Raw genomic sequence first — 10,456 nt, forward strand, 5'->3', positions numbered from 1 at the left:
AATTAGAAACCTGCAGATGGCCCATGTCAACTGACTTGTGGGGCCCAGGCTAAGCGGCTGTTTAATTGCAGTGTAAATGTTCAGCCTCGGGCTGGAGCCCAGTCTTTAACACTTCCCAGAGCTTGGGCTTCAGTGTGAGTTCAAACATCAGCTGGCATGGCCAGTTACAGGTGTCTAATTTCAGTGTAGACATACACCAATGTTTCAGGATACAGGATTTACAATCTGATAGCTGTCTCTGTGGCCTTTGTCAAGCATGTTGGTGATTTCAGTCCAGTTTTTAGGATATTAGTGTCCTCTCACTCATAAAATCAACAACTACAATAGACACTAATTGGTACTGTTATTCACAGTCCCAGCAGAGGGGCCAGGCATTGAGTGGCTATGGAAATTATCTTCTTGCCATTACAGAAGGTCCCTCCAAGTCAGATTTGAGATACATTGGCAAGATAATATATTCTGACACTACCACTAAGGGAACTGTCCCACAATAAATAGAGGACTTTAGTTCATTGGTTTCTCAGTTTGACATCTTTCACAAGCAAAACCTTCACTTACACATTTCAAAAGAAAAGAGCAACAAAGATTTTAAAAAGTAGACAGTCAATCAATGAGACCAGCTGATGGTTGGGGAGGAAGTGGTGTAGTTAAGGGATATGCAATGCTCTTCAGTTGGGTTTTCCTAAGTTGTGGGAAGTTGACAAAGTCGAGCACTAACATTTTCTAGATGGCTCTGTGACTTTATTTTTTTAACCAGAGTTTATTCACACAATCTCTTATCTGCTGATCTGATGACCAAATAAGTGCCCTTCTTTTCTTTTTCTCATGAATGGAAATCTATTTAATATGAATTAGTATAACAGAATCATTTGTGATTGTTGACAACAATGTAAGTATAATTAAAACAACTCAACACTTTTGTATTTAACATGCATGACTGAGAGTGAGGAGACAGGAGTTCTAGTCCCAGCTCTGCCACAGACTTGCCTTGGTCAAATGACGGATCAACATTTCAGATTTGTCCAGGTAAGTTTAAACTAGGACTGACAAGCGTTTAAAAAGATTAATCACAATTAATCATGCTGTTAAACAATAATAGAATACCATTTATTTAAATATTTTGGATTTTTTCTATATTTTCAAACATATTGATTTAAATTACAACAGAATACAAAGTGTACAGTGGTCAGTTTATATTTATTTTTTATTACAAATATTTGCACTGTAAAAAACAAAAGAAATACTATTTTTCAATCCCCCCACTGCAAGTACTGTAGTGCAATCTCTTTATCATGAAAGTTGAATTTATAAATGTAGAATTATTTACAAAAAATAACTGCATTCAAAAATAAAACAATGTAAAACTTTAGAGCCCTCAAGTCCATTCAGTCCTACTTTTTGTTCAGCCAATTCCTCAGACAAACAAGTTTGTTTACATTTGCAGGAGATAATGCTGCCCGCTTCTTGTTTAGAATGTCACCTGAAAGTGAGAACAGGCATTCGCATTGCACTGTTGTAGCCTGAGTCACAGGATATTTATGTGCCAGATGCCCTAAAGGTTCAGATGTCCCTTCATGCTTCAACCACCATTCTGGAGGGCATGCATCCATGCTGATGACAAGTTCTGCTTGATAACAATTCAAAGTAGTGTGGACCGACACATGTTCATTTTCATTATCTGAGTCAGATGCCACCAGCGGAAGGTTGATTTTCTTTTTTGGTGGTTTGGGTTCTGTAGCTTCCACATTGGAGTGTTGCTCTTTTAAGACTTCTGAAAGCATGCTCCACACCTAGTCCCGCTCAGATTTTGGAAGGCACTTCAGATTCTTAAACCTTGGGTCGAGTGCCGTAGCTATCTTTAGAAATCTCACACTGGTACCTTCTTTGCGTTTTGCCAAATCTGCAGTGAACGTGTTCTTAAAACGAACATCATGTGCTGGGTCCTCATCCGAGACTACTATAACATGAAATATAGGGCAGAGTCTGGGTAAAACAGAGCGGGAGGCATCCAATCCTCCCCCAAATAGTTCAGTCATAAATTTAATTAACGCATTATTTTTTAACGAGCATCATCAGCATGGAAGCATGTCCTCCGGAATGGTGGCTGAAGCATGAAAGGGTTTACAAATGTTTAGCATATCTGGCACGTAAATACCTTGCAATGCCAGCTACAAAAGTGTGAACGCCTGTTCTCACTATCAGGTGAGATTGTAAATAATAAGCAGGCAGCATTATGTCCTGTAAATTTAAATAAACTTGTTTGTCTTTGCGGTTGGCTGAACAAGAAGTAGGACTGAGTGGACTTGCAAGCTCTAAGTTTTACATTGTTTGGTTTTTGAGTGCAGTTATGTCACAAAAAAAATTTACATTTGTTAATTGCACTTTCATCATAAAGAGATTGCACTACAGTACTTGTATGAGGTGAAATGAAAAATACTATTTATTTTGTTTATAATTTTAGAGTGCAAATATTAGTAATCAAAATAACAATATAAAGTGAGCACTGTTTACTGTGTATTCTGTGTTGTAATTGAAATCAATATATTTGAAAATTGTAGAAAAACAGCCAATAATATTTAATAAATTTCACTTGGTATTCTATTGCTTAACCGGTGCAATTAAAACTGCAATTAATGACAATTAATGTCTTTAATCACGATTAATTTTTAAGTTAATCACCTGAGTTAACTGCAATTAATTGACAGCCCTAGTTTAAACACCTAGATCCTCCCAAAGAGCATCCTGGTTATCATAACTTTTGAACACCTGTAGGTAGTACATTTGAAAAAAATGAGGCCATTCATTTTTACGTGCCCAATTTTTGGTACCTGTGACTGAAAATATTGTCCCTAATGTTTCTATGCCTCAGTTTTCCCATGCATAAAATATGCAACATAACTCTACACAAATGTGAATGTACTGGATATCTGCAGTTAAACAATGGGAAGCCTTTTTAGGGTATGTCTGCACAGCATTTTGGATTAAGCGGGGTGAGCCTCCCAGTTTGGGTGAACAGACTTGGCCAGCAGGGCTTGTGTTAACACTCTAAGAATAGCTATATAAAATATGCTTTCAAGTTGTGGCTCAGGATCTGAAGCCTCGGGAGAGGGGGAAATGGAGCTAGTCACATTTGACAGACCTTTCTTCCCATCCCCATTAATGACATGTGCCCTGAGAGGTAGAAGGAAGAAATGTTCTCTGAATTCCTCTCATTGTTGCTGGCCCTTGCATGGGTCATAGTCTGAAGTGGTGTGGTTGAGAAAAACTCCTTGGACAAGTGCAAGAACCAGAGACAATCTGTCACCATATAAAAAGCATATTATCACTGTAAGGAGCTCTCTCCAGTGAAAGAAGGTTACACACACATTTTACAGTTCTAATGACACAGACTACCTCTATGAATAATTAAATCACCTTCTGCAGAAACCGTATGCCAAATGCACAGCTTATGTAAATCTATTGAGGTCAAAAGGAGTTACCTCATGGAAAAATATTTGGCTCCTGGGGCATAAAAGCAAATTCCATCCTATCTTACACTTGGCCTATATGGATTACAACACAATTGCTTACACTCTAGTTGTTGAGCTACCGCATTTCACAGTGAAATGGCATTAAGTGTAGATGACCTTGGTAAAACCATCTCATTTGGATCCATTCTAAATTCATTGTTTGCTGTGTTTTTTTTCCCTTGCTGAGATTCTCAAGTACTATCTAGAGTCTGTAGGTTTAAGCTGAAATTATGGTCATAATAAATGAACAAGTAAAGATTTTGTTACCTGACTCCAAAATTCACTGATTATTGTCTTTGGCATTGTCATCCATTTCAGCTAGTCTAGGAAAACCATGGGTGGTAATTAGTATAAAATCACTGACAAAATTATACAATGCAAGTGTGGTTTTTTAAAATATCTTTTCCTATCATTTAGTTGTGCTAAAGTTCCTTTATACCTAGAGTTCTTCAATTAGCATTTTAATTAAAATAATATGTCAATCATCCAATTAACATGTATTTTCCTATTGGTCAAATGACAGAAAATGCTGCAAGCAAATCGTGTAAGTGGGAAAAGTGAATTATTTTTTTATGCTGTATATTCTCAAAGTTTTATCTGTACCTATTACTTTCAAAATCATGTACTATTAGGGGTTGTATCATTAGTTGCTAAATTATTAGCTGCTAATTATTAGCTGTGGTAGTTAGTTTTTAATTCTCGTTAACTGAGTAGATGTTTTGAGGCCCAGAGCCTGCAGTGCTGACAAAGCTGATGGGAGACTTTATCTTTGAGTCACCTTTATGTGAGTAGCCTGTGATTTTCTGTTTCTTTTTTAAGAGCAGAATTCAGTTGTTTGTATCCTGGCTCACCCAGATCAGCCGTAGGAAATACCCACAGTTACTAAAGTGGTGATTTAGGATTGTTAAATCTATTCAAGTGTGGTTGAAAGATTTTTACATTGTAGCTCTCCCTTCTGATCCGCATTTCCTCCATCCCCCATACCCATAGTTCAGCTTCCTGTAAATATTTTCCTCCACCCCAGCTATATCTGCAGCTCTGCACTGTCAATACCAGCCAAGAGGGTTTACAGTTGTTTCCTCCAAAGGGTGTCTGCTTCTTAAAGTGGCCTGAGAATTATGCAGTCTGTAATATCAGTTCTGGATGTTGAAAAGAAAGCTGTATACCCATAATGACTCCAGCTATCCTGCAAATGATTAGTAAATGAAACATCTCTGCAATCAGCTTTGGGTTACCGTCAGCTCTGCTTGTTTTAGAAGCTGACTAGATACTAGAGCATAGAGTGATGGTGGAACTCATCTAGGCACTTCTAAAGATTAGGGATGGATTCATAAAAGTAAGAGCAAAGCAGACTGGAGAAAACAGTTGTTTCATCTTGAATGATAAACCCACAGTAAATGTAGGCTGTCAGAATGCTAAAAAATTCTATAGCCATTACTTCTATTGTCCCATTCTTATCTCTAATTCTTGAGCCATTACACATTGTGGCCAATTATCTCCCAACAGCAACCCCTGTAATGAAATGCCCTAGTGAAATTCTGCCTGTCCAGTTTCATTTTCAGCAGGCAGTCTAGCTCATTTTAGAAACCCTGGACCCCCAGGATGCTCAGTACTAAAACACCATCAAAAACATTTAGCAATATAAAATATTAAAAGCAGCAATCACTTTCCTGTCTCATTGTTATTACAATAATCCCTTTCATAATGGGAGATTATCTATCTTGACTGCCATTAAACTCCCTTTATTGAGGGCTCATAATTCATACTGTCATCAATTTTCTCCCAGTATTGCTTGTAATAATACTAGTTTGAACCCTGCATCAGATATTTTGTAGCACTTTACCAACAATTATTAATTAAGCCTCTCAGAATCCCAGTTTGCTGCCCTCCTACTGTGAGATGATTGGCCTAGATATTTTATATGTGCCCAAACCATCTACTTGAAGCACAGCTGTGTCATGGTCTATCAGCTTGCATTAGAACTGGCAATTGTGGGGACTAACTGTTGCTTAAGAATCTCCCGAGGTATATTGTATCTTCCATTTGTGTTGATACCATATGAAAACCCTCCTGCCATTGGGCCCATCACATTTCATTATGTGTTTTAGTTGGAAAAATACAATAGGGTTTGGAATGACTAAGAGGAGATTCTTGCAAGTAATGTGGCATATTATTAGCTCAGTCATAAATATGGTCCTTATTAATAACAATATGCCAAAGAAAACATCTATTGCAAAGTGATCCACATTGTTTGCTCCATCTGGTCTGAGCAGATGTACATAAGCAAACCTGAGCATCTGCGTGTAGGGAAAATTAGGCTATTGAAAAGTGTGGATGGATTTTTGTTATCTAGAAACACCTAATGGCAGTACCTTCCCTAGTCCCTTTTATTAAATAGAAAAGACAGTGCTACCTACCATGCTTGTCTTTTATTGATGAATCAATGAAGCGATAAAAGAATATTAGACTGCAAAGATGAATAAGCAAAAAAAAAAGGCACATGGGAGAGGCAGTTAAAATTAAATGGAAGTAATCATGTACAAATGAATAATTTTAAATCAGCTCTATACTTATACTTTCTAATTGATGGTGCTACAATAGAAAACCTATCATGGGTAGCAAGCCAGAAGATTGATGTGCCAAGGGTGACACGTCTGAATGCAGTTTTATTAGAAATAATAGAATTTTAGAAGAGAACTGTCTTCATTATGTAACAGTTAAATAAAGTCCAGAATTCGCCTTCTTAAAAGAAAATATGCTGTTTGTTCCTAATATTCCAACATTACACAGGTACCTGATAAACACAAGTCTGTGTGGGAAGTTTCTAATTTAATACTCAGAATTTTGTCAATGATTCGTATTATGGGAGAAATAGAAATGCCCAAAAATAATGGCCCTTTGTCAAATGCTTTATTTTCTTTTACCTTGACCCTAATTCTAAAGGGTAATATTTCTGAAGAAGGACTGCGATCAATTTTTCATTTGAAGAAGAACAATAAAATGGTTTGTATGCAGTTGTACAGTGTAGGACTGGTGCATCATGGAAATTCATCTTTGTGGTGTGTCACTAAAATGAGGACCTTGTCTCAGTGGGCTTCACATCTTTGATTAGCAGTAATGTGTTTGAAGGATTAGCAAAAATTTTATCAAAAAATGTTCATTTACTGAACCCCATGATTTAGAAAACGATTTTGATGGAAAAAATGCAATAAATTTTTTTGATAAAAATGATAAAAAATCTAAAAATGTGGACTATTTAGTGAAAAGCAGAAAATAGATTTCATTTTGAACCTTGTGAAATAGAAATAACTTTGAAATTTTAAATTTTTTATTAAATAACTTTTCTGTTTTTTAACCATTTAAACCGTATCTGCACATGCATTTAGCAAAATGAGTTATACATCTGATTAGCCAGCTGTGGCAACTTTCCCAAATCCCATCCCAAATCCACAACTGCAGGACATGGAATATGCATATGCATGTTTTGCTTACTGAACTCTGGCCCCCAGTTCTAAGACAATTTGACTTTTGTGTCAGTTTGCATGGTGGTTAAAGCTGATGGTCTGGCAGTCCCTTCTCATCAATTTATTCCCAACCATCTCACTTATTATCTGTATCATCTTGGGCAATTAACGTAGCCACCTTGCGCCTCCATTTTGTCACCTGTATAATGGGCATATTTATAGTTGCCTCCCTTGAAGGGATGTTGTGAGGCTTAAATAAGGCAATTTTGAACTTGTGGAAATGCAGCAACCCTACTGAATAAATCTGTAACTGCTGAACAGATTATTTCTGTGCTTATGTGACTTAAAATGCTTTTTTGATTTCTATACTAAAGCTTCCATATCAGTGCAAAGCATTATTACTCAATATTATATATTCATATACATCCCAAACAGGGTTTTGGCTGTTTGTACCTCAATCTGCCTCCACCCCCAAAGAAGGTTGTTACCTCAAATGGGTGCTTCGGGAAACTGAAATCTGTGTGCCACAAAGCTGCCTCTTTTCTGTGCACTTAACACAAACAAAAAACAATACTGTGGGGCACTTGCAATTTGACCTGACCTGGAAAAGACTGAGATGAACTTCAAACTATCCCCACTCTCCTCCTGAGCCAGATCTTCTAATGCCGAGAGAGAGAGAGAGAGAGACTCATCTTTCTGACTGGGCAGCTAACCTTTATAAAATGAGTTCCAGTGTGATGCTAATTATCGGGAGTGAGATCCACAAAACAACAAAGGGACCTAAGTCCCTGTGTGCAGCACCACACAATTCCTCTTGGAAACAACTGTGATACTGGCAGACCCAGTGCCAGTTCATGGCAACTGAACACTGACAGTACATAGCTGAAATCAGTCTGACTTACCTGAGTGTTAGTATTGTTAAAATAAATAGTAGAATTATAAGAATATGTTTGGTGTTTAGACTTTATTGAATGCTTGTGAATTGCTGCATGCATTAATCTCACTTCAATATCTGTATCTGATATTGTAAGGTAATATTTGAGTAGTTGTATTGTGAGCTTCTGTGACTTTGTAAATCATGAGACAGGAGAGATATGAACTAGTGAGAAGTGTCGCTCTCCAACAAAAGGTGCTTTGTCCTGCCCAACAGGAAAGATCCATCACTACCAGATGGAATATTGTGGGATGTTAAAGAGGACAAAAAGTGTTGGTTGTTCTGCCCTCCCCCTTCCTTTTGAAGATGAGTCATGCAAGTGGATTCCTCCTGTCAGCTGAGTTTTTGCAGATCAGAGCACAAGGGAGGAGGGGAATTAAAAACCCCTAACAAGATGAAACTGTATATCTATTCTGCTTGGACTCTGGGGGCAAGGTTTACTAGCCATAAGCAAGAGAAGCTTAGCATGGGTTAGCCCTAAAGGTCATATAGAGCTTGCTTATTATAGAAGCTTCTATTTTTGAAACTTAAGATTGTAACTCATTTGTGCATAGATGTTTACCCACTTTAACTTTGTAAATAACTCTCTAATTTCCTTTTCCAATTTAATAAATCTTTATATAATTATTATAGGATTGACTACAAGCTTTGTTGTTGGTGTAAAAACTAACATGCAATCGACCTGGGGTAAGTAACTGGTCCTTTGGAACTGGGAGTAACCTGAATATTGCTGTAATTCTTGGTGTAAGAGACCATCTATCACAAAGGTATGCTCATCTGGGTGGCAAGATAGATTGGAATACCCAAGGTCTGAGGCTCCATGTTTAGGCAGTTATAGTACCTGAGGAGTTTACACTTGATAATTGGTTGGTGAAATCTAAGTATAGAACTCACAGCCATTTTAGGGGTAGTGGTCTACTCCCTAACAGTCTGCTCTGGGGTTTCTACTCATCCTCTTGTTCCACTGCAGGCAGCTTTATAGACACCACTAGACTATACTCATTCTCTCTCTCTCTTTGACCTAATGACTATATGAGTTTTTATCCACAGTGAAGCAGTCCTTTGGGGATGGGGGTGGGCACAGAGAGAGTGAGAGAGATACTATGACTCTGTAGTCCAGTGATTTGGGGCACCCACCTGGGTGAGAGATCCCAGATCCAGTTCCCCTGCTCCAATCACTCCATTATTTATCCACAGTGGATCAGCTTCACCAGGAGAGATTGAGAAAACCTCACATCAGCCGATCCCACAGCTCAGTGGCTAGGACACTTTGCTTTTGACCCTTCTGCTGGGGGAGGGGGGAACTGAACCTGGGTCTCCCACATCCCAGTTATAAGGTGAGCATCATCATCACCACCTGCACCACTTCCTCCTCCTCCTCCTGCTGCTGTTTTAGGTATCTGCCTCACTCCACGCAACTCATTCCCTCAAAGAGCAGCTTCATCACCTAAGCTGTCTGACTCCCAGTGGTGGGTTCCCCTTTGTGGATCACAAACAAAAATAGCTGCCCAACTCGGCGAGAGGGGTGGGGTTTCACACATCCCGCTCTTTTAGGCATCTCCCTTTGGCTAGTTTAGGCAGCTTTGCCCCTAGCCTGATAGCTTTTGTACCTCGCTTGCCCCATTTTGGCGCCTCGCTGTGCTCATTCAGGAGCCTAGGTGTCTAACTCAGGGTTCGCTGGGCGCAGAGTTGTTCCTGTGGCTTTCTAGGCACCTTCATTTTTGGCATAGTGACAATCAGCATTGCAATGCCTAAATCCTTTGATTCCACCGCAGGCGCTCACCCATTTTTGCTTGTCCTAGCTGCTTCAGACTGACTCCCTATATCTCTAATGCTGGCACTGTTTTCATCTTGAGTTATAGGATCATTTCTTTTAAGCAGATGTAAGGGAATTCAGTCTCTGGGCTAAATATCTATCCTCCTCCAAGCAGCTGACAAACTCTAGCTTATTTGAAAGAGCTGAAGTTCACTGAAATAGTAAAAACCTACTTCCTTCTTAAGACCACAGTTTATATTTGAACTCTCTGGTCCCCAAATTTAAAGATGGCAGTCAGCTATCTAACTCCTTATCTTCCAGCATAACTTGATCACCTCATTGCAATGACTTCGGCATCTGAACAGGTAACATAAGGAAGAGATAATAATTGGACCTTGAGACGCGAACAATATTAAAGGAAAACTTCAGTGTTCCCGCCTCACACTGCTTGCTTCTGTCAGAACAAAACCAGTGGGTCTGATTCTTCTCTCACATAAAAAAAAAAATCAGAAGTAAGTCTATTGAAGTCAGTGGAGTTAGAGGAGAATAAGGGACATTATACAAAAGGAGTACTTGTGGCACCTTAGAGACTAACCAATTTATTTGAGCATGAGCTTTCGTGAGCTACAGCTCACTTCACGAAAGCTCATGCTCAAATAAATTGGTTAGTCTCTAAGGTGCCACAAGTACTCCTTTTCTTTTTGCGAGTACAGACTAACACGGCTGTTACTCTGAAACCGGACATTATACAGTGAATCTTATGTTAAGAAATCACTCAAGGGTTCATGAAAAC

The sequence above is a fragment of the Natator depressus genome, chromosome 4 (genome assembly GCF_965152275.1).
Source record: "Natator depressus isolate rNatDep1 chromosome 4, rNatDep2.hap1, whole genome shotgun sequence".
Lineage (NCBI taxonomy): Eukaryota > Metazoa > Chordata > Testudines > Cheloniidae > Natator > Natator depressus.